A 24,440-nucleotide genomic window follows, 5' to 3' on the forward strand; every position below is an offset into this window, starting at 1 on the left:
TTCTTCCCTATCCCTGCACTGCCGCTTTCCACAGATAGGATGCTGTGTAATCATAGGCTCTGGTGGAGTTTGGAAAGAAAATACACATCAGCCAGAGGCAGAAATAGTCTAAGAAAGTATCAAACACAATTACCAGTCAATATCAGAACGCATTGAAGAATACCAGGAAATAGCCGATTAAACCTGTGTGGAAAAAAGTCTTATTTGTGTTTTCTCAACTTTATTTTATAGTAAGATGATACATACTTTTTCTTTTACAGTGAATACATTAAGGTATGGTATTGCCCCATTACAAATCATCCAGACATGCATTCATATATTGCATGTTAACAATGAAAATATTGCAAAGAGACTTTCAATTTCTATTTTTTTGGTCAAAAAGCACTACAATTTTAGTTGTTTTCGCCCAACGTGGGGCTCGAACCCACGACCCTGAGATTAAGAGTCTCATGCTCTACCAACTGAGCTAGCTGGGCTCCTTTGGATGCCTATAGTTTTCTTCGATATCCCTGCACTGCCGGTTTCCACAGATAGGATGCTGTGCAATCATAGGCTCTGGTGGAGTTTGGAAAGAAAATACACAACAGCCAGAGGCAGAAATAGTCTAAGAAAGTATCAAACACAATTACCAGTCAATATCAGAACGCTTTGAAGAATATCAGGAAATATCTGACTGAACCTGTGTGAAAAAAAGTCTTATTTGTGTTTTCTCCACTTTATTTTATAATAAGATGATACATACTTTTTCTTTTACAGTGAATACATTAAGGTATGGTATTGCCCCATTACACATCATCCAGACATGCATTCATATATTGCATGTTAACAATGAAAATATTGCAAATATTGTAGAGACTTTCAATTTCTATTTTTTTGGTCAAAAAGCACTACAATTTTAGTTGTTTTCACCCAACGTGGGGCTCGAACCCACGACCCTGAGATTAAGAGTCTCATGCTCTACCAACTGAGCTAGCCGGGAGGGCTCTTTTGGATGCCTATAGTTTTCTTCCCTATCCCTGCACTGCCGGTTTCCACAGATAGGATGCTGTGCAATCATAGGCTGTGGTGGAGTTTGGAAAGAAAATACACATCAGCCAGAGGCAGAAATAGTCTAAGAAAGTATCAAACACAATTACCAGTCAATATCAGAACGCTTTGAAGAATATCAGGAAATAGCTGACTGAACCTGTGTGAAAAAATGTCTTATTTGTGTTTTCTCCACTTTATTTTATAATAAGATGATACATACTTTTTCTTTTACAGTGAATACATTAAGGTATGGTATTGCCCCATTACACATCATCCAGACATGCATTCATATATTGCATGTTAACAATGAAAATATTGCAAATATTGTAAAGAGACTTTCAATTTCTATTTTTTTTGGTCAAAAAGCACTACAATTTTAGTTGTTTTCGTCCAACGTGGGGCTCGAACCCACGACCCTGAGATTAAGAGTCTCATGCTCTACCGACTGAGCTAGCCAGGCTCCTTTGGATGCCTATAGTTTTCTTCCCTATCCCTCCACTGCCGCTTTCCACAGATAGGATGCTGTGTAATCATAGGCTCTGGTGGAGTTTGGAAAGAAAATACACATCAGCCAGAGGCAGAAATAGTCTAAGAAAGTATCAAACACAATTACCAGTAAATATCAGAACGCATTGAAGAATATCAGGAAATAGCCTATTAAACCTGTGTGGAAAAAAGTCTTATTTGTGTTTTCTCCACTTTATTTTATAGTAAGATGATGCATACTTTTTCTTTTACAGTGAATACATTAAGGTATGGTATTGCCCCATTACACATCATCCAGACATGCATTCATATATTGCATGTTAACAATGAAAATATTGCAAATATTGTGAAGAGACTTTCAATTTCTATTTTTTTGGTCAAAAAGCACTAAAATTTTAGTTGTTTTCGCCCAACGCGACCCTGAGATTAAGAGTCTCATGCTCTACCGACTGAGCTAGCCGGGCTCCTTTGGATGCCTATAGTTTTCTTCCCTATCCCTGCACTGCCGCTTTCCACAGATAGGATGCTGTGTAATCATAGGCTCTGGTGGAGTTTGGAAAGAAAATACACATCAGCCAGAGGCAGAAATAGTCTAAGAAAGTATCAAACACAATTACCAGTCAATATCAGAACGCATTGAAGAATACCAGGAAATAGCCGATTAAACCTGTGTGGAAAAAAGTCTTATTTGTGTTTTCTCCACTTTATTTTATAGTAAGATGATACATACTTTTTCTTTTACAGTGAATACATTAAGGTATGGTATTGCCCCATTACACATTATCCAGACATGCATTCATATATTGCATGTTAACAATGAAAATATTGCAAATATTGTAAAGAGACTTTCAATTTCTATTTTTTTGGTCAAAAGCACTACAATTTTAGTTGTTTTCGCCCAACGTGGGGCTCGAACCCACAACCCTGAGATTAAGAGTCTCATGCTCTACCGACTGAGCTAGCCGGGCTCCTTTGGATGCCTATAGTTTTCTTCCCTATCCCTGCACTGCCGCTTTCCACAGATAGGATGCTGTGTAATCATAGGCTCTGGTGGAGTTTGGAAAGAAAATACACATCAGCCAGAGGCAGAAATAGTCTAAGAAAGTATCAAACACAATTACCAGTCAATATCAGAACGCATTGAAGAATATCAGGAAATAGCCGATTAAACCTGTGTGGAAAAAAGTCTTATTTGTGTTTTCTCCTTTTTATTTTATAGTAAGATGATACATACTTTTTCTTTTACAGTTAATACATTAAGGTGTGGTATTGCCCCATTACACATCATCCAGACATGCATTCATATATTGCATGTTAACAATGAAAATATTGCAAATATTGTAAAGAGACTTTCAATTTCTATTTTTTTGGTCAAAAAGCACTACAATTTTAGTTGTTTTCGCCCAACGTGGGGCTCGAACCCACGACCCTGAGATTAAGAGTCTCATGCTCTACCGACTGAGCTAGCCGGGCTCCTTTGGATGCCTATAGTTTTCTTCCCTATCCCTGCACTGCCGCTTTCCACAGATAGGATGCTGTGTAATCATCGGCTCTGGTGGAGTTTGGAAAGAAAATACACATCAGCCAGAGGCAGAAATAGTCTAAGAAAGTATCAAACACAATTACCAGTCAATATCAGAACGCATTGAAGAATATCAGGAAATAGCCGATTAAACCTGTGTGGAAAAAAGTCTTATTTGTGTTTTCTCCTTTTTATTTTATAGTAAGATGATACATACTTTTTCTTTTACAGTGAATACATTAAGGTGTGGTATTGCCCCATTACACATCATCCAGACATGCATTCATATATTGCATGTTAACAATGAAAATATTGCAAATATTGTAAAGAGACTTTCAATTTCAATTTTTTTGGTCAAAAAGCACTACAATTTTAGTTGTTTACGCCCAACGTGGGGCTCGAACCCACGACCCTGAGATTAAGAGTCTCATGCTCTACCGACTGAACTAGCCGGGCTCCTTTGGATGCCTATAGTTTTCTTCCCTATCCCTGCACTGCCGGTTTCCACAGATAGGATGTTGTGTAATCATAGGCTCTGGTGGAGTTTGGAAAGAAAATACACATCAGCCAGAGGCAGAAATAGTCTAAGAAAGTATCAAACACAATTACCAGTCAATATCAGAACGCTTTGAAGAATATAAGGAAATAGCTGACTGAACCTGTGTGAAAAAAAGTCTTATTTGTGTTTTCTCCACTTTATTTTATAATAAGATGAAACATACTTTTTATTTTACAGTGAATACATTAAGGTATGGTATTCCCCCATTACACATCATCCAGACATGCATTCATATATTGCATGTTAACAATGAAAATATTGCAAATATTGTAAAGCGACTTTCAATTTCTATTTTTTTGGTCAAAAAGCACTACAATTTTATTTGTTTACGCCCAACGTGGGGCTCGAACCCACGACCCTGAGATTAAGAGTCTCATGCTCTACCGACTGAACTAGCCGGGCTCCTTTGGCTGCCTATAGTTTTCTTCCCTATCCCTGCACTGCCGTTTTCCACAGATAGGATGCTGTGTAATCATAGGCTCTGGTGGAGTTTGGAAAGAAAATACACATCAGCCAGAGGCAGAAATAGTCTAAGAAAGTATCAAACACAATTACCAGTCAATATCAGAACGCATTGAAGAATATCAGGAAATAGCCGATTAAACCTGTGTGGAAAAAAGTCTTATTTGTGTTTTCTCCACTTTATTTTATAGTAAGATGATACATACTTTTTCTTTTACAGTGAATACATTAAGGTGTGGTATTGCCCCATTACACATCATCCAGACATGCATTCATATATTGCATGTTAACAATCAAAATATTGCAAATATTGTAAAGAGACTTTCAATTTCTATTTTTTTGGTCAAAAAGCACTACAATTTTAGTTGTTTTCGCCCAACGTGGGGCTCGAACCCACGACCCTGAGATTAAGAGTCTCATGCTCTACCGACTGAGCTAGCCGGGCTCCTTTGGATGCCTATAGTTTTCTTCCCTATCCCTGCACTGCCGCTTTCCACAGATAGGATGCTGTGTAATCATAGGCTCTGGTGGAGTTTGGAAAGAAAATACACATCAGCCAGAGGCAGAAATAGTCTAAGAAAGTATCAAACACAATTACCAGTCAATATCAGAACGCATTGAAGAATATCAGGAAATAGCCGATTAAACCTGTGTGGAAAAAAGTCTTATTTGTGTTTTCTCCTTTTTATTTTATAGTAAGATGATACATACTTTTTCTTTTACAGTGAATACATTAAGGTGTGGTATTGCCCCATTACACATCATCCAGACATGCATTCATATATTGCATGTTAACAATGAAAATATTGCAAATATTGTAAAGAGACTTTCAATTTCAATTTTTTTGGTCAAAAAGCACTACAATTTTAGTTGTTTACGCCCAACGTGGTGCTCGAACCCACGACCCTGAGATTAAGAGTCTCATGCTCTACCGACTGAACTAGCCGGGCTCCTTTGGATGCCTATAGTTTTCTTCCCTATCCCTGCACTGCCGGTTTCCACAGATAGGATGCTGTGTAATCATAGGCTCTGGTGGAGTTTGGAAAGAAAATACACATCAGCCAGAGGCAGAAATAGTCTAAGAAAGTATCAAACACAATTACCAGTCAATATCAGAACGCTTTGAAGAATATAAGGAAATAGCTGACTGAACCTGTGTGAAAAAAAGTCTTATTTGTGTTTTCTCCACTTTATTTTATAATAAGATGAAACATACTTTTTATTTTACAGTGAATACATTAAGGTATGGTATTCCCCCATTACACATCATCCAGACATGCATTCATATATTGCATGTTAACAATGAAAATATTGCAAATATTGTAAAGCGACTTTCAATTTCTATTTTTTTGGTCAAAAAGCACTACAATTTTAGTTGTTTACGCCCAACGTGGGGCTCGAACCCACGACCCTGAGATTAAGAGTCTCATGCTCTACCGACTGAACTAGCCGGGCTCCTTTGGCTGCCTATAGTTTTCTTCCCTATCCCTGCACTGCCGTTTTCCACAGATAGGATGCTGTGTAATCATAGGCTCTGGTGGAGTTTGGAAAGAAAATACACACCAGCCAGACGCAGAAATAGTCTAAGAAAGTATCAAACACAATTACCAGTCAATATCAGAACGCATTGAAGAATATCAGGAAATAGCCGATTAAACCTGTGTGGAAAAAAGTCTTATTTGTGTTTTCTCCACTTTATTTTATAGTAAGATGATACATACTTTTTCTTTTACAGTGAATACATTAAGGTGTGGTATTGCCCCATTACACATCATCCAGACATGCATTCATATATTGCATGTTAACAATCAAAATATTGCAAATATTGTAAAGAGACTTTCAATTTCTATTTTTTTGGTCAAAAAGCACTACAATTTTAGTTGTTTTCACCCAACGTGGGGCTCGAACCCACGACCCTGAGATTAAGAGTCTCATGCTCTACCGACTTAGCTAGCCGGGCTCCTTTGGATGCCTATAGTTTTCTTCCCTATCCCTGCACTGCCGCTTTCCACAGATAGGATGCTGTGTAATCATAGGCTCTGGTGGAGTTTGGAAAGAAAATACACATCAGCCAGAGGCAGAAATAATCTAAGAAAGTATCAAACACAATTACCAGTCAATATCAGAACGCATTGAAGAATATCAGGAAATAGCCGATTAAACCTGTGTGGAAAAAAGTCTTATTTGTGTTTTCTCCACTTTATTTTATAGTAAGATGATGCATACTTTTTCTTTTACAGTGAATACATTAAGGTATGGTATTGCCCCATTACACATCATCCAGACATGCATTGATACATTGCATGTTAACAATGAAAATATTGCAAATATTGTAAAGAGACTTTCAATTTCTATTTTTTTGGTCAAAAAGCACTAAAATTTTAGTTGTTTTCACCCAACGTGGGGCTTGAAACCACCACCCTGAGATTAAGAGTCTCATGCTCTACCGACTGAGCTAGCCGGGCTCCTTTGGATGCCTATAGTTTTCTTCCCTATCCCTGCACTGCCGGTTTCCACAGATAGGATGCTGTGTAATCATAGGCTCTGGTGGAGTTTGGAAAGAAAATACACATCAGCCAGAGGCAGAAATAGTCTAAGAAAGTATCAAACACAATTACCAGTCAATATCAGAACGCTTTGAAGAATATAAGGAAATAGCTGACTGAACCTGTGTGAAAAAAAGTCCTATTTGTGTTTTCTCCACTTTATTTTATAATAAGATGATACATACTTTTTATTTTACAGTGAATACATTAAGGTATGGTATTGCCCCATTACACATCATCCAGACATGCATTCATATATTGCATGTTAACAATGAAAATATTGCAAATATTGTAAAGAGACTTTCAATTTCTATTTTTTTGGTCAAAAAGCACTACAATTTTAGTTGTTTTCGCCCAACGTGGGGCTCGAACCCACGACCTTGAGATTAAGAGTCTCATGCTCTACCAACTGAACTATCCATGCTCCTTTGGATGCTTATAGTTTTCTTCCCTATCCCTGCACTGCCGCTTTCCACAGATAGGATGCTGTGTAATCATAGGCTCTGGTGGAGTTTGGAAAGAAAATACACATCAGCCAGAGGCAGAAATAGTCTAAGAAAGTATCAAACACAATTACCAGTCAATATCAGAACGCATTGAAGAATATCAGGAAATAGCCGATTAAACCTGTGTGGAAAAAAGTCTTATTTGTGTTTTCTCCACTTTATTTTATAGTAAAATGATACATACTTTTTCTTTTACAGTGAATACATTAAGGTATGGTATTGCCCCATTACACATCATCCAGACATGCATTCATATATTGCATGTTAACAATGAAAATATTGCAAAGAGACTTTCAATTTCTATTTTTATGGTCAAAAAGCACTAAAATTTTAGTTGTTTTCACCCAACGTGGAGCTCGAACCCACGACCCTGAGATTAAGAGTCTCATGCTCTACCGACTGAGCTAGCCGGGCTCCTTTGGATGCCTATAGTTTTCTTCCCTATCCCTGCACTGCCGGTTTCCACAGATAGGATGCTGTGTAATCATAGGCTCTGGTGGAGTTTGGAAAGAAAATACACATCAGCCAGAGGCAGAAATAGTCTAAGAAAGTATCAAACACAATTACCAGTCAATATCAGACACTTTGAAGAATATAAGGAAATAGCTGACTGAACCTGTGTGAAAAAAAGTCTTATTTGTGTATTCTCCACTTTATTTTATAATAAGATGATACATACTTTTTCTTTTACAGTGAATACATTAAGGTATGGTATTGCCCCATTACACATCATCCAGACATGCATTCATATATTGCATGTTAACAATGAAAATATTGCAAATATTGTAAAGAGACTTTCAATTTCTATTTTTTTGGTCAAAAAGCACTACAATTTTAGTTGTTTTCGCCCAACGTGGGGCTCGAACCCACGACCCTGAGATTAAGAGTCTCATGCTCTACCGACTGAGCTAGCCGGGCTCGTTTGGTTCATAATAGTTTTCTTCCCTATCCCTGCACTGCCGTTTTCCACAGATAGGATGCTGTGTAATCATAGGCTCTGGTGGAGTTTGGAAAGAAAATACACATCAGCCAGAGGCAGAAATAGTCTAAGAAAGTATCAAACACAATTACCAGTCAATATCAGAAAGCTTTGAAGAATATCAGGAAATAGCCGATTAAACCTGTGTGGAAAAAAGTCTTATTTGTGTTTTCTCCACTTTATTTTATAGTAAGATGATACATACTTTTTCTTTTACAGTGAATACATTAAGGTGTGGTATTGCCCCATTACACATCATCCAGACATGCATTCATATATTGCATGTTAACAATCATAATATTGCAAATATTGTAAAGAGACTTTCAATTTCTATTTTTTTGGTCAAAAAGCACTAAAATTTTAGTTGTTTTCGCCCAACGTGGGGTTCGCACCCACGACCCTGAGATTAAGAGTCTCATGCTCTACCGACTGAGCAAGCCGGGCTCCTTTGGAGGCCTATAGTTTTCTTCCCTATCCCTGCACTGCCGCTTTCCACAGATAAGATGCTGTGTAATCATAGGCTCTGGTGGAGTTTGGAAAGAAAATACACATCAGCCAGAGGCAGAAATAGTCTAAGAAAGTATCAAACACAATTACCAGTCAATATCAGAACGCATTAAAGAATATCAGGAAATAGCCGATTAAACCTGTGTGGAAAAAAGTCTTATTTGTGTTTTCTCCACTTTATTTTATAGTAAGATGATGCATACTTTTTCTTTTACAGTGAATACATTAAGGTATGGTATTGCCCCATTACACATCATCCAGACATGCATTCATATATTGCATGTTAACAATGAAAATATTGCAAATATTGTGAAGAGACTTTCAATTTCTATTTTTTTGGTCAAAAAGCACTAAAATATTAGTTGTTTTCGCCCAACGCGACCCTGAGATTAAGAGTCTCATGCTCTACCGACTGAGCTAGCCGGGCTCGTTTGGATGATAATAGTTTTCTTCCCTATCCCTGCACTGCCGTTTTCCACAGATAGGATGCTGTGTAATCATAGGCTCTGGTGGAGTTTGGAAAGAAAATACACATCAGCCAGAGGCAGAAATAGTCTAAGAAAGTATCAAACACAATTACCAGTCAATATCAGAAAGCTTTGAAGAATATCAGGAAATAGCCGATTAAACCTGTGTGGAAAAAAGTCTTATTTGTGTTTTCTCCACTTTATTTTATAGTAAGATGATACATACTTTTTCTTTTACAGTGAATACATTAAGATATGGTATTGCCCCATTACACATCATCCAGACATGCATTCATATATTGCATGTTAACAATGAAAATATTGCAAAGAGACTTTCAATTTATATTTTTTTGGTCAAAAAGCACTACAATTTTAGTTGTTTTCGCCCAACGTGGGGCTCGAACCCACGACACTGAGATTAAGAGTCTCATGCTCTACCGACTGAGCTAGCCAGGCTCCTTTGGATGCCTATAGTTTTCTTCCCTATCCCTCCACTGCCGCTTTCCACAGATAGGATGCTGTGTAATCATAGGCTCTGGTGGAGTTTGGAAAGAAAATACACATCAGCAAGAGGCAGAAATAGTCTAAGAAAGTATCAAACACAATTACCAGTCAATATCAGAACGCATTGAAGAATATCAGGAAATAGCCTATTAAACCTGTGTGGAAAAAAGTCTTATTTGTGTTTTCTCCACTTTATTTTATAGTAAGATGATGCATACTTTTTCTTTTACAGTGAATACATTAAGGTATGGTATTGCCCCATTACACATCATCCAGACATGCATTCATATATTGCATGTTAACAATGAAAATATTGCAAATATTGTAAAGAGACTTTCAATTTCTATTTTTTTGGTCAAAAAGCACTACAATTTTAGTTGTTTTCGCCCAACGTGGGGCTCGAACCCACGACCCTGAGATTAAGAGTCTCATGCTCTACCGACTGAGCTAGCCGGGCTCCTTTGGATGCCTATAGTTTTCTTCCCTATCCCTGCACTGCCGGTTTCCACAGATAGGATGCTGTGCAATCATAGGCTCTGGTGGAGTTTGGAAAGAAAATACACATCAGCCAGAGGCAGAAATAGTCTAAGAAAGTATCAAACACAATTACCAGTCAATATCAGAACGCTTTGAAGAATATCAGGAAATAGCTGACTGAACCTGTGTGAAAAAATGTCTTATTTGTGTTTTCTCCACTTTATTTTATAATAAGATGATACATACTTTTTTTTTTACAGTGAATACATTAAGGTATGGTATTGCCCCATTACACATCATCCAGACATGCATTCATATATTGCATGTTAACAATGAAAATATTGCAAATATTGTAAAGAGACTTTCAATTTCTATTTTTTTGGTCAAAAAGCACTACAATTTTAGTTGTTTACGCCCAACGTGGGGCTCAAACCCACTACCCTGAGATTAAGAGTCTCATGCTCTACCGACTGAACTAGCCGGGCTTCTTTGGATGCCTATAGTTTTCTTCCCTATCCCTGCACTGCCGCTTTCCACAGATAGGATGTTGTGTAATCATAGGCTCTGGTGGAGTTTGGAAAGAAAATACACATCAGCCAGAGGCAGAAATAGTCTAAGAAAGTATCAAACACAATTACCAGTCAATATCAGAACGCATTGAAGAATATCAGGAAATAGCCGATTAAACCTGTGTGGAAAAAAGTCTTATTTGTGTTTTCTCCTTTTTATTTTATAGTAAGATGATACATACTTTTTCTTGTACAGTGAATACATTAAGGTGTGGTATTGCCCCATTACACATCATCCAGACATGCATTCATATATTGCATGTTAACAATGAAAATATTGCAAATATTGTAAAGAGACTTTCAATTTCTATTTTTTTGGTCAAAAAGCACTAAAATTTTAGTTGTTTTCACCCAACGTGGGGCTCGAACCCACGACCCTGAGATTAAGAGTCTCATGCTCTACCAACTGAGCTAGCCGGGCTCCTTTGGATGCCTATAGTTTTCTTCCCTATCCCTGCACTGCCGTTTTCCACAGATAGGATGCTGTGTAATCATAGGATCTGGTGGAGTTTGGAAAGAAAATACACATCAGCCAGAGGCAGAAATAGTCTAAGAAAGTATCAAACACAATTACCAGTCAATATCAGAACACTTTGAAGAATATAAGGAAATAGCTGACTGAACCTGTGTGAAAAAAAGTCTTATTTGTGTTTTCTCCACTTTATTTTATAATAAGATGATACATACTTTTTATTTTACAGTGAATACATTAAGGTATGGTATTGCCCCATTACACATCATCCAGACATGCATTCATATATTGCATGTTAACAATGAAAATATTGCAAATATTGTAAAGAGACTTTCAATTTCTATTTTTTTGGTCAAAAAGCACTACAATTTTAGTTTTTTTCGCCCAACGTGGGGCTCGAACCCACGACCCTGAGATTAAGAGTCTCATGCTCTACCAACTGAACTAGCCAGGCTCCTTTGGATGCCTATAGTTTTCTTCCCTATCCCTGCACTGCCGCTTTCCACAGATAGGATTCTGTGTAATCATAGGCTCTGGTGGAGTTTGGAAAGAAAATACACATCAGCCAGAGGCAGACATAGTCTAAGAAAGTATCAAACACAATTACCAGTCAATATCAGAACGCATTGAAGAATATCAGGAAATAGCCGATTAAACCTGTGTGGAAAAAAGTCTTATTTGTGTTTTCTCCACTTTATTTTATAGTAAGATGATACATACTTTTTCTTTTACAGTGAATACATTAAGGTATGGTATTGCCCCATTACACATCATCCAGACATGCATTCATATATTGCATGTTAACAATGAAAATATTGCAAATATTGTATAGAGACTTTCAATTTCTATTTTTTTGGTCAAAAAGCACTAAAATTTTAGTTGTTTTCGCCCAACGCGACCCTGAGATTAAGAGTCTCATGCTCTACCGACTGAGCTAGCCGGGCTCCTTTGGATGCCTATAGTTTTCTTCCCTATCCCTGCACTGCCGCTTTCCACAGATAGGATGCTGTGTAATCATAGGCTCTGGTGGAGTTTGGAAAGAAAATACACATCAGCCAGAGGCAGAAATAGTCTAAGAAAGTATCAAACACAATTACCAGTCAATATCAGAACGCATTGAAGAATACCAGGAAATAGCCGATTAAACCTGTGTGGAAAAAAGTCTTATTTGTGTTTTCTCAACTTTATTTTATAGTAAGATGATACATACTTTTTCTTTTACAGTGAATACATTAAGGTATGGTATTGCCCCATTACAAATCATCCAGACATGCATTCATATATTGCATGTTAACAATGAAAATATTGCAAAGAGACTTTCAATTTCTATTTTTTTGGTCAAAAAGCACTACAATTTTAGTTGTTTTCGCCCAACGTGGGGCTCAAACCCACGACCCTGAGATTAAGAGTCTCATGCTCTACCAACTGAGCTAGCTGGGCTCCTTTGGATGCCTATAGTTTTCTTCGATATCCCTGCACTGCCGGTTTCCACAGATAGGATGCTGTGCAATCATAGGCTCTGGTGGAGTTTGGAAAGAAAATACACAACAGCCAGAGGCAGAAATAGTCTAAGAAAGTATCAAACACAATTACCAGTCAATATCAGAACGCTTTGAAGAATATCAGGAAATAGCTGACTGAACCTGTGTGAAAAAAAGTCTTATTTGTGTTTTCTCCACTTTATTTTATAATAAGATGATACATACTTTTTCTTTTACAGTGAATACATTAAGGTATGGTATTGCCCCATTACACATCATCCAGACATGCATTCATATATTGCATGTTAACAATGAAAATATTGCAAATATTGTAGAGACTTTCAATTTCTATTTTTTTGGTCAAAAAGCACTACAATTTTAGTTGTTTTCACCCAACGTGGGGCTCGAACCCACGACCCTGAGATTAAGAGTCTCATGCTCTACCAACTGAGCTAGCCGGGCGGGCTCTTTTGGATGCCTATAGTTTTCTTCCCTATCCCTGCACTGCCGGTTTCCACAGATAGGATGCTGTGCAATCATAGGCTGTGGTGGAGTTTGGAAAGAAAATACACATCAGCCAGAGGCAGAAATAGTCTAAGAAAGTATCAAACACAATTACCAGTCAATATCAGAACGCTTTGAAGAATATCAGGAAATAGCTGACTGAACCTGTGTGAAAAAATGTCTTATTTGTGTTTTCTCCACTTTATTTTATAGTAAGATGATACATACTTTTTCTTTTACAGTGAATACATTAAGGTATGGTATTGCCCCATTACAAATCATCCAGACATGCATTCATATATTGCATGTTAACAATGAAAATATTGCAAAGAGACTTTCAATTTCTATTTTTTTGGTCAAAAAGCACTACAATTTTAGTTGTTTTCGCCCAACGTGGGGCTCGAACCCACGACCCTGAGATTAAGAGTCTCATGCTCTACCAACTGAGCTAGCCGGGCTCCTTTGGATGCCTATAGTTTTCTTCCCTATCCCTGCACTGCCGTTTTCCACAGATAGGATGCTGTGTAATCATAGGATCTGGTGGAGTTTGGAAAGAAAATACACATCAGCCAGAGGCAGAAATAGTCTAAGAAAGTATCAAACACAATTACCAGTCAATATCAGAACACTTTGAAGAATATAAGGAAATAGCTGACTGAACCTGTGTGAAAAAAAGTCTTATTTGTGTTTTCTCCACTTTATTTTATAATAAGATGATACATACTTTTTATTTTACAGTGAATACATTAAGGTATGGTATTGCCCCATTACACATCATCCAGACATGCATTCATATATTGCATGTTAACAATGAAAATATTGCAAATATTGTAAAGAGACTTTCAATTTCTATTTTTTTGGTCAAAAAGCACTACAATTTTAGTTTTTTTCGCCCAACGTGGGGCTCGAACCCACGACCCTGAGATTAAGAGTCTCATGCTCTACCAACTGAACTAGCCAAGCTCCTTTGGATGCCTATAGTTTTCTTCCCTATCCCTGCACTGCCGCTTTCCACAGATAGGATTCTGTGTAATCATAGGCTCTGGTGGAGTTTGGAAAGAAAATACACATCAGCCAGAGGCAGACATAGTCTAAGAAAGTATCAAACACAATTACCAGTCAATATCAGAACGCATTGAAGAATATCAGGAAATAGCCGATTAAACCTGTGTGGAAAAAAGTCTTATTTGTGTTTTCTCCACTTTATTTTATAGTAAGATGATACATACTTTTTCTTTTACAGTGAATACATTAAGGTATGGTATTGCCCCATTACACATCATCCAGACATGCATTCATATATTGCATGTTAACAATGAAAATATTGCAAATATTGTATAGAGACTTTCAATTTCTATTTTTTTGGTCAAAAAGCACTAAAATTTTAGTTGTTTTCGCCCAACGCGACCCTGAGATTAAGAGTCTCATGCTCTACCGACTGAGCTAGCCGGGCTCCTTTGGATGCCTATAGTTTTCTTCCCTATCCCTGCACTGCCGCTTTCCACAGATAGGATGCTGTGTAATCATAGGCTCTGGTGGAGTTTGGAAAGAAAATACACATCAGCCAGAGGCAGAAATAGTCTAAGAAAGTATCAAACACAATTACCAGTCAATATCAGAACGCATTGAAGAATACCAGGAAATAGCCGATTAAACCTGTGTGGAAAAAAGTCTTATTTGTGTTTTCTCAACTTTATTTTATAGTAAGATGATACATACTTTTTCTTTTACAGTGAATACATTAAGGTATGGTATTGCCCCATTACAAATCATCCAGACATGCATTCATATATTGCATGTTAACAATGAAAATATTGCAAAGAGACTTTCAATTTCTATTTTTTTGGTCAAAAAGCACTACAATTTTAGTTGTTTTCGCCCAACGTGGGGCTCAAACCCACGACCCTGAGATTAAGAGTCTCATGCTCTACCAACTGAGCTAGCTGGGCTCCTTTGGATGCCTATAGTTTTCTTCGATATCCCTGCACTGCCGGTTTCCACAGATAGGATGCTGTGCAATCATAGGCTCTGGTGGAGTTTGGAAAGAAAATACACAACAGCCAGAGGCAGAAATAGTCTAAGAAAGTATCAAACACAATTACCAGTCAATATCAGAACGCTTTGAAGAATATCAGGAAATAGCTGACTGAACCTGTGTGAAAAAAAGTCTTATTTGTGTTTTCTCCACTTTATTTTATAATAAGATGATACATACTTTTTCTTTTACAGTGAATACATTAAGGTATGGTATTGCCCCATTACACATCATCCAGACATGCATTCATATATTGCATGTTAACAATGAAAATATTGCAAATATTGTAGAGACTTTCAATTTCTATTTTTTTGGTCAAAAAGCACTACAATTTTAGTTGTTTTCACCCAACGTGGGGCTCGAACCCACGACCCTGAGATTAAGAGTCTCATGCTCTACCAACTGAGCTAGCCGGGCGGGCTCTTTTGGATGCCTATAGTTTTCTTCCCTATCCCTGCACTGCCGGTTTCCACAGATAGGATGCTGTGCAATCATAGGCTGTGGTGGAGTTTGGAAAGAAAATACACATCAGCCAGAGGCAGAAATAGTCTAAGAAAGTATCAAACACAATTACCAGTCAATATCAGAACGCTTTGAAGAATATCAGGAAATAGCTGACTGAACCTGTGTGAAAAAATGTCTTATTTGTGTTTTCTCCACTTTATTTTATAATAAGATGATACATACTTTTTCTTTTACAGTGAATACATTAAGGTATGGTATTGCCCCATTACACATCATCCAGACATGCATTCATATATTGCATGTTAACAATGAAAATATTGCAAATATTGTAAAGAGACTTTCAATTTCTATTTTTTTTGGTCAAAAAGCACTACAATTTTAGTTGTTTTCGTCCAACGTGGGGCTCGAACCCACGACCCTGAGATTAAGAGTCTCATGCTCTACCGACTGAGCTAGCCAGGCTCCTTTGGATGCCTATAGTTTTCTTCCCTATCCCTCCACTGCCGCTTTCCACAGATAGGATGCTGTGTAATCATAGGCTCTGGTGGAGTTTGGAAAGAAAATACACATCAGCCAGAGGCAGAAATAGTCTAAGAAAGTATCAAACACAATTACCAGTAAATATCAGAACGCATTGAAGAATATCAGGAAATAGCCTATTAAACCTGTGTGGAAAAAAGTCTTATTTGTGTTTTCTCCACTTTATTTTATAGTAAGATGATGCATACTTTTTCTTTTACAGTGAATACATTAAGGTATGGTATTGCCCCATTACACATCATCCAGACATGCATTCATATATTGCATGTTAACAATGAAAATATTGCAAATATTGTGAAGAGACTTTCAATTTCTATTTTTTTGGTCAAAAAGCACTAAAATTTTAGTTGTTTTCGCCCAACGCGACCCTGAGATTAAGAGTCTCATGCTCTACCGACTGAGCTAGCCGGGCTCCTTTGGATGCCTATAGTTTTCTTCCCTATCCCTGCACTGCCGCTTTCCACAGATAGGATGCTGTGTAATCATAGGCTCTGGTGGAGTTTGGAAAGAAAATACACATCAGCCAGAGGCAGAAATAGTCTAAGAAAGTATCAAACACAATTACCAGTCAATATCAGAACGCATTGAAGAATACCAGGAAATAGCCGATTAAACCTGTGTGGAAAAAAGTCTTATTTGTGTTTTCTCCACTTTATTTTATAGTAAGATGATACATACTTTTTCTTTTACAGTGAATACATTAAGGTATGGTATTGCCCCATTACACATTATCCAGACATGCATTCATATATTGCATGTTAACAATGAAAATATTGCAAATATTGTAAAGAGACTTTCAATTTCTATTTTTTTGGTCAAAAGCACTACAATTTTAGTTGTTTTCGCCCAACGTGGGGCTCGAACCCACAACCCTGAGATTAAGAGTCTCATGCTCTACCGACTGAGCTAGCCGGGCTCCTTTGGATGCCTATAGTTTTCTTCCCTATCCCTGCACTGCCGCTTTCCACAGATAGGATGCTGTGTAATCATAGGCTCTGGTGGAGTTTGGAAAGAAAATACACATCAGCCAGAGGCAGAAATAGTCTAAGAAAGTATCAAACACAATTACCAGTCAATATCAGAACGCATTGAAGAATATCAGGAAATAGCCGATTAAACCTGTGTGGAAAAAAGTCTTATTTGTGTTTTCTCCTTTTTATTTTATAGTAAGATGATACATACTTTTTCTTTTACAGTTAATACATTAAGGTGTGGTATTGCCCCATTACACATCATCCAGACATGCATTCATATATTGCATGTTAACAATGAAAATATTGCAAATATTGTAAAGAGACTTTCAATTTCTATTTTTTTGGTCAAAAAGCACTACAATTTTAGTTGTTTTCGCCCAACGTGGGGCTCGAACCCACGACCCTGAGATTAAGAGTCTCATGCTCTACCGACTGAGCTAGCCGGGCTCCTTTGGATGCCTATAGTTTTCTTCCCTATCCCTGCACTGCCGCTTTCCACAGATAGGATGCTGTGTAATCATCGGCTCTGGTGGAGTTTGGAAAGAAAATACACATCAGCCAGAGGCAGAAATAGTCTAAGAAAGTATCAAACACAATTACCAGTCAATATCAGAACGCATTGAAGAATATCAGGAAATAGCCGATTAAACCTGTGTGGAAAAAAGTCTTATTTGTGTTTTCTCCTTTTTATTTTATAGTAAGATGATACATACTTTTTCTTTTACAGTGAATACATTAAGGTGTGGTATTGCCCCATTACACATCATCCAGACATGCATTCATATATTGCATGTTAACAATGAAAATATTGCAAATATTGTAAAGAGACTTTCAATTTCAATTTTTTTGGTCAAAAAGCACTACAATTTTAGTTGTTTACGCCCAACGTGGGGCTCGAACCCACGACCCTGAGATTAAGAGTCTCATGCTCTACCGACTGAACTAGCCGGGCTCCTTTGGATGCCTATAGTTTTCTTCCCTATCCCTGCACTGCCGGTTTCCACAGATAGGATGTTGTGTAATCATAGGCTCTGGTGGAGTTTGGAAAGAAAATACACATCAGCCAGAGGCAGAAATAGTCTAAGAAAGTATCAAACACAATTACCAGTCAATATCAGAACGCTTTGAAGAATATAAGGAAATAGCTGACTGAACCTGTGTGAAAAAAAGTCTTATTTGTGTTTTCTCCACTTTATTTTATAATAAGATGAAACATACTTTTTATTTTACAGTGAATACATTAAGGTATGGTATTCCCCCATTACACATCATCCAGACATGCATTCATATATTGCATGTTAACAATGAAAATATTGCAAATATTGTAAAGCGACTTTCAATTTCTATTTTTTTGGTCAAAAAGCACTACAATTTTATTTGTTTACGCCCAACGTGGGGCTCGAACCCACGACCCTGAGATTAAGAGTCTCATGCTCTACCGACTGAACTAGCCGGGCTCCTTTGGCTGCCTATAGTTTTCTTCCCTATCCCTGCACTGCCGTTTTCCACAGATAGGATGCTGTGTAATCATAGGCTCTGGTGGAGTTTGGAAAGAAAATACACATCAGCCAGAGGCAGAAATAGTCTAAGAAAGTATCAAACACAATTACCAGTCAATATCAGAACGCATTGAAGAATATCAGGAAATAGCCGATTAAACCTGTGTGGAAAAAAGTCTTATTTGTGTTTTCTCCACTTTATTTTATAGTAAGATGATACATACTTTTTCTTTTACAGTGAATACATTAAGGTGTGGTATTGCCCCATTACACATCATCCAGACATGCATTCATATATTGCATGTTAACAATCAAAATATTGCAAATATTGTAAAGAGACTTTCAATTTCTATTTTTTTGGTCAAAAAGCACTACAATTTTAGTTGTTTTCGCCCAACGTGGGGCTCGAACCCACGACCCTGAGATTAAGAGTCTCATGCTCTACCGACTGAGCTAGCCGGGCTCCTTTGGATGCCTATAGTTTTCTTCCCTATCCCTGCACTGCCGCTTTCCACAGATAGGATGCTGTGTAATCATAGGCTCTGGTGGAGTTTGGAAAGAAAATACACATCAGCCAGAGGCAGAAATAGTCTAAGAAAGTATCAAACACAATTACCAGTCAATATCAGAACGCATTGAAGAATATCAGGAAATAGCCGATTAAACCTGTGTGGAAAAAAGTCTTATTTGTGTTTTCTCCTTTTTATTTTATAGTAAGATGATACATACTTTTTCTTTTACAGTGAATACATTAAGGTGTGGTATTGCCCCATTACACATCATCCAGACATGCATTCATATATTGCATGTTAACAATGAAAATATTGCAAATATTGTAAAGAGACTTTCAATTTCAATTTTTTTGGTCAAAAAGCACTACAATTTTAGTTGTTTACGCCCAACGTGGTGCTCGAACCCACGACCCTGAGATTAAGAGTCTCATGCTCTACCGACTGAACTAGCCGGGCTCCTTTGGATGCCTATAGTTTTCTTCCCTATCCCTGCACTGCCGGTTTCCACAGATAGGATGCTGTGTATTCATAGGCTCTGGTGGAGTTTGGAAAGAAAATACACATCAGCCAGAGGCAGAAATAGTCTAAGAAAGTATCAAACACAATTACCAGTCAATATCAGAACGCTTTGAAGAATATAAGGAAATAGCTGACTGAACCTGTGTGAAAAAAAGTCTTATTTGTGTTTTCTCCACTTTATTTTATAATAAGATGAAACATACTTTTTATTTTACAGTGAATACATTAAGGTATGGTATTCCCCCATTACACATCATCCAGACATGCATTCATATATTGCATGTTAACAATGAAAATATTGCAAATATTGTAAAGCGACTTTCAATTTCTATTTTTTTGGTCAAAAAGCACTACAATTTTAGTTGTTTACGCCCAACGTGGGGCTCGAACCCACGACCCTGAGATTAAGAGTCTCATGCTCTACCGACTGAACTAGCCGGGCTCCTTTGGCTGCCTATAGTTTTCTTCCCTATCCCTGCACTGCCGTTTTCCACAGATAGGATGCTGTGTAATCATAGGCTCTGGTGGAGTTTGGAAAGAAAATACACACCAGCCAGACGCAGAAATAGTCTAAGAAAGTATCAAACACAATTACCAGTCAATATCAGAACGCATTGAAGAATATCAGGAAATAGCCGATTAAACCTGTGTGGAAAAAAGTCTTATTTGTGTTTTCTCCACTTTATTTTATAGTAAGATGATACATACTTTTTCTTTTACAGTGAATACATTAAGGTGTGGTATTGCCCCATTACACATCATCCAGACATGCATTCATATATTGCATGTTAACAATCAAAATATTGCAAATATTGTAAAGAGACTTTCAATTTCTATTTTTTTGGTCAAAAAGCACTACAATTTTAGTTGTTTTCGCCCAACGTGGGGCTCGAACCCACGACCCTGAGATTAAGAGTCTCATGCTCTACCGACTGAGCTAGCCGGGCTCCTTTGGATGCCTATAGTTTTCTTCCCTATCCCTGCACTGCCGCTTTCCACAGATAGGATGCTGTGTAATCATAGGCTCTGGTGGAGTTTGGAAAGAAAATACACATCAGCCAGAGGCAGAAATAATCTAAGAAAGTATCAAACACAATTACCAGTCAATATCAGAACGCATTGAAGAATATCAGGAAATAGCCGATTAAACCTGTGTGGAAAAAAGTCTTATTTGTGTTTTCTCCACTTTATTTTATAGTAAGATGATGCATACTTTTTCTTTTACAGTGAATACATTAAGGTATGGTATTGCCCCATTACACATCATCCAGACATGCATTGATACATTGCATGTTAACAATGAAAATATTGCAAATATTGTAAAGAGACTTTCAATTTCTATTTTTTTGGTCAAAAAGCACTAAAATTTTAGTTGTTTTCACCCAACGTGGGGCTTGAAACCACCACCCTGAGATTAAGAGTCTCATGCTCTACCGACTGAGCTAGCCGGGCTCCTTTGGATGCCTATAGTTTTCTTCCCTATCCCTGCACTGCCGGTTTCCACAGATAGGATGCTGTGTAATCATAGGCTCTGGTGGAGTTTGGAAAGAAAATACACATCAGCCAGAGGCAGAAATAGTCTAAGAAAGTATCAAACACAATTACCAGTCAATATCAGAACGCTTTGAAGAATATAAGGAAATAGCTGACTGAACCTGTGTGAAAAAAAGTCCTATTTGTGTTTTCTCCACTTTATTTTATAATAAGATGATACATACTTTTTATTTTACAGTGAATACATTAAGGTATGGTATTGCCCCATTACACATCATCCAGACATGCATTCATATATTGCATGTTAACAATGAAAATATTGCAAATATTGTAAAGAGACTTTCAATTTCTATTTTTTTGGTCAAAAAGCACTACAATTTTAGTTGTTTTCGCCCAACGTGGGGCTCGAACCCACGACCTTGAGATTAAGAGTCTCATGCTCTACCAACTGAACTATCCATGCTCCTTTGGATGCTTATAGTTTTCTTCCCTATCCCTGCACTGCCGCTTTCCACAGATAGGATGCTGTGTAATCATAGGCTCTGGTGGAGTTTGGAAAGAAAATACACATCAGCCAGAGGCAGAAATAGTCTAAGAAAGTATCAAACACAATTACCAGTCAATATCAGAACGCATTGAAGAATATCAGGAAATAGCCGATTAAACCTGTGTGGAAAAAAGTCTTATTTGTGTTTTCTCCACTTTATTTTATAGTAAGATGATACATACTTTTTCTTTTACAGTGAATACATTAAGGTATGGTATTGCCCCATTACACATCATCCAGACATGCATTCATATATTGCATGTTAACAATGAAAATATTGCAAAGAGACTTTCAATTTCTATTTTTTTGGTCAAAAAGCACTAAAATTTTAATTGTTTTCACCCAACGTGGGGCTCGAACCAACGACCCTGAGATTAAGAGTCTCATGCTCTACCGACTGAGCTAGCCGGGCTCCTTTGGATGCCTATAGTTTTCTTCCCTATCCCTGCACTGCCGGTTTCCACAGATAGGATGCTGTGTAATCATAGGCTCTGGTGGAGTTTGGAAAGAAAATACACATCAGCCAGAGGCAGAAATAGTCTAAGAAAGTATCAAACACAATTACCAGTCAATATCAGACACTTTGAAGAATATAAGGAAATAGCTGACTGAACCTGTGTGAAAAAAAGTCTTATTTGTGTATTCTCCACTTTATTTTATAATAAGATGATACATACTTTTTCTTTTACAGTGAATACATTAAGGTATGGTATTGCCCCATTACACATCATCCAGACATGCATTCATATATTGCATGTTAACAATGAAAATATTGCAAATATTGTAAAGAGACTTTCAATTTCTATTTTTTTGGTCAAAAAGCACTACAATTTTAGTTGTTTTCGCCCAACGTGGGGCTCGAACCCACGACCCTGAGATTAAGAGTCTCATGCTCTACCGACTGAGCTAGCCGGGCTCGTTTGGTTCATAATAGTTTTCTTCCCTATCCCTGCACTGCCGTTTTCCACAGATAGGATGCTGTGTAATCATAGGCTCTGGTGGAGTTTGGAAAGAAAATACACATCAGCCAGAGGCAGAAATAGTCTAAGAAAGTATCAAACACAATTACCAGTCAATATCAGAAAGCTTTGAAGAATATCAGGAAATAGCCGATTAAACCTGTGTGGAAAAAAGTCTTATTTGTGTTTTCTCCACTTTATTTTATAGTAAGATGATACATACTTTTTCTTTTACAGTGAATACATTAAGGTGTGGTATTGCCCCATTACACATCATCCAGACATGCATTCATATATTGCATGTTAACAATCAAAATATTGCAAATATTGTAAAGAGACTTTCAATTTCTATTTTTTTGGTCAAAAAGCACTAAAATTTTAGTTGTTTTCGCCCAACGTGGGGTTCGCACCCACGACCCTGAGATTAAGAGTCTCATGCTCTACCGACTGAGCAAGCCGGGCTCCTTTGGAGGCCTATAGTTTTCTTCCCTATCCCTGCACTGCCGCTTTCCACAGATAAGATGCTGTGTAATCATAGGCTCTGGTGGAGTTTGGAAAGAAAATACACATCAGCCAGAGGCAGAAATAGTCTAAGAAAGTATCAAACACAATTACCAGTCAATATCAGAACGCATTGAAGAATATCAGGAAATAGCCGATTAAACCTGTGTGGAAAAAAGTCTTATTTGTGTTTTCTCCACTTTATTTTATAGTAAGATGATGCATACTTTTTCTTTTACAGTGAATACATTAAGGTATGGTATTGCCCCATTACACATCATCCAGACATGCATTCATATATTGCATGTTAACAATGAAAATATTGCAAATATTGTGAAGAGACTTTCAATTTCTATTTTTTTGGTCAAAAAGCACTAAAATATTAGTTGTTTTCGCCCAACGCGACCCTGAGATTAAGAGTCTCATGCTCTACCGACTGAGCTAGCCGGGCTCGTTTGGATGATAATAGTTTTCTTCCCTATCCCTGCACTGCCGTTTTCCACAGATAGGATGCTGTGTAATCATAGGCTCTGGTGGAGTTTGGAAAGAAAATACACATCAGCCAGAGGCAGAAATAGTCTAAGAAAGTATCAAACACAATTACCAGTCAATATCAGAAAGCTTTGAAGAATATCAGGAAATAGCCGATTAAACCTGTGTGGAAAAAAGTCTTATTTGTGTTTTCTCCACTTTATTTTATAGTAAGATGATACATACTTTTTCTTTTACAGTGAATACATTAAGATATGGTATTGCCCCATTACACATCATCCAGACATGCATTCATATATTGCATGTTAACAATGAAAATATTGCAAAGAGACTTTCAATTTCTATTTTTTTGGTCAAAAAGCACTACAATTTTAGTTGTTTTCGCCCAACGTGGGGCTCGAACCCACGACACTGAGATTAAGAGTCTCATGCTCTACCGACTGAGCTAGCCAGGCTCCTTTGGATGCCTATAGTTTTCTTCCCTATCCCTCCACTGCCGCTTTCCACAGATAGGATGCTGTGTAATCATAGGCTCTGGTGGAGTTTGGAAAGAAAATACACATCAGCAAGAGGCAGAAATAGTCTAAGAAAGTATCAAACACAATTACCAGTCAATATCAGAACGCATTGAAGAATATCAGGAAATAGCCTATTAAACCTGTGTGGAAAAAAGTCTTATTTGTGTTTTCTCCACTTTATTTTATAGTAAGATGATGCATACTTTTTCTTTTACAGTGAATACATTAAGGTATGGTATTGCCCCATTACACATCATCCAGACATGCATTCATATATTGCATGTTAACAATGAAAATATTGCAAATATTGTAAAG

At 37.4% G+C, this 24,440-nt stretch overlaps 2 non-coding genes across 2 annotated transcripts; both read right to left on the minus strand.

Annotated features, from left to right (window-relative positions):
- Positions 1 to 403: 403 nt before the first annotated feature.
- TRNAK-CUU (transfer RNA lysine (anticodon CUU)) lies at positions 404 to 476 on the minus strand. The gene has a single exon. It is a non-coding gene; the product is annotated as a tRNA-Lys (tRNA).
- Positions 477 to 13,455: 12,979 nt separating this feature from the next.
- Positions 13,456 to 13,528, minus strand: TRNAK-CUU (transfer RNA lysine (anticodon CUU)). The gene has a single exon. It is a non-coding gene; the product is annotated as a tRNA-Lys (tRNA).
- Between the last annotated feature and the right edge of the window lie 10,912 nt (positions 13,529 to 24,440).

The sequence above is a fragment of the Ambystoma mexicanum genome, chromosome 4q (genome assembly GCF_040938575.1).
Source record: "Ambystoma mexicanum isolate Mex_15411 chromosome 4q, UKY_AmexF1_1, whole genome shotgun sequence".
NCBI classification, from domain to species: domain Eukaryota; kingdom Metazoa; phylum Chordata; class Amphibia; order Caudata; family Ambystomatidae; genus Ambystoma; species Ambystoma mexicanum.